This window comes from Sinocyclocheilus anshuiensis, unplaced genomic scaffold (genome assembly GCF_001515605.1).
Source record: "Sinocyclocheilus anshuiensis isolate Anshui unplaced genomic scaffold, SAMN03320099.WGS_v1.1 scaffold15157, whole genome shotgun sequence".
In the NCBI taxonomy this organism is placed as follows: domain Eukaryota; kingdom Metazoa; phylum Chordata; class Actinopteri; order Cypriniformes; family Cyprinidae; genus Sinocyclocheilus; species Sinocyclocheilus anshuiensis.
In genome coordinates this window covers 1-949 of record NW_015553449.1, presented here as the reverse complement: position 1 = coordinate 949, position 949 = coordinate 1, and the positions used below count along the sequence as shown (strand labels likewise).

The following is a 949-nucleotide window of genomic DNA, read 5'->3' as shown; positions in this document are numbered from 1 at the left end:
TTAGGAGATATTACAGAACCATTTCATGTAAATTTCTTCGATGTATTGAAAACAAATCTATATAGATTACTTTTATGCGGGCGGGAGCGGGAGCGGGACCAGATAAGATATATTTCTGCGGGAGCGGGCGGGCGCGGGACAGAATCTTGCGTGAGCGGGACTGAAAAATCCGTCCCGCGCAGGTCTCTACTCTGCACGAGCTGGGAGCAGAGTTGCCATGGAAACTCTGGCTGCTGTTTTCACTGCTTTCAGGTAAATTTAATGTGTGCGTTGAGCTCTGTGCAAGCAGCGAGCAGAGTTGCCATGGAAAGAAACGGGGAGTCAACACACTCTCTCTCGCTGCTGTTTTCACTGCTTTCAGGTAAGTTCAGTCCCTAAAAGCACACAAATATTACATATAAATGTTCCCGTCACGTTTCTTACTTGTAAATGACATGTGTCTATTGCATATTTATTTTATAGAAATGGTTTAGCCTCTTCGAAAAAGTCCGTTAGCATCTCAACCGTTTTCAGACGAGGTAGGCTAACTGTAGATTGAGCTCTTGTTTATGAAACTTTGGGCTTTTAACAAAATCTTTGTGTGTGTATGAGAGATTTTCATAGATCTGTAAAGGTTTTTCTCGCCATTTGTCAATGGGTTATTGGAAATAGGCTAATTTACTGAATTGATGACGTCACTTACATGGAGAGTGTAATCGGCTGAAAACAAGTTCAAACTCGTTTTGATCTTTCATGGTAAACACATATTGATAAAAACTGTTCTGTGATTTCAGGAGGACAGAAAGAAACTACAGAACAGATGGGAAGCTCCAATATTTCAACATTTCTGAAGGAGCTGCTGACGGAGAAGTAGAAAATACAGGTGAACTGAAGAAGGTCATGAAATAACTTAATATGTATAATAACAATATATTTTACCTATATCCCCATGCACCTGTTATTTCCTTTG

General features: G+C 40.4%; 1 long non-coding RNA gene across 1 annotated transcript; it reads left to right on the top strand.

The window, feature by feature from the left end:
- Window positions 1–189: 189 nt before the first annotated feature.
- Window positions 190–849, top strand: LOC107668332 (uncharacterized). The gene is made up of 3 exons (XR_001631881.1): window positions 190–252; window positions 463–518; window positions 774–849. It is a non-coding gene; the product is annotated as an uncharacterized LOC107668332 (long non-coding RNA).
- Window positions 850–949: the final 100 nt, after the last annotated feature.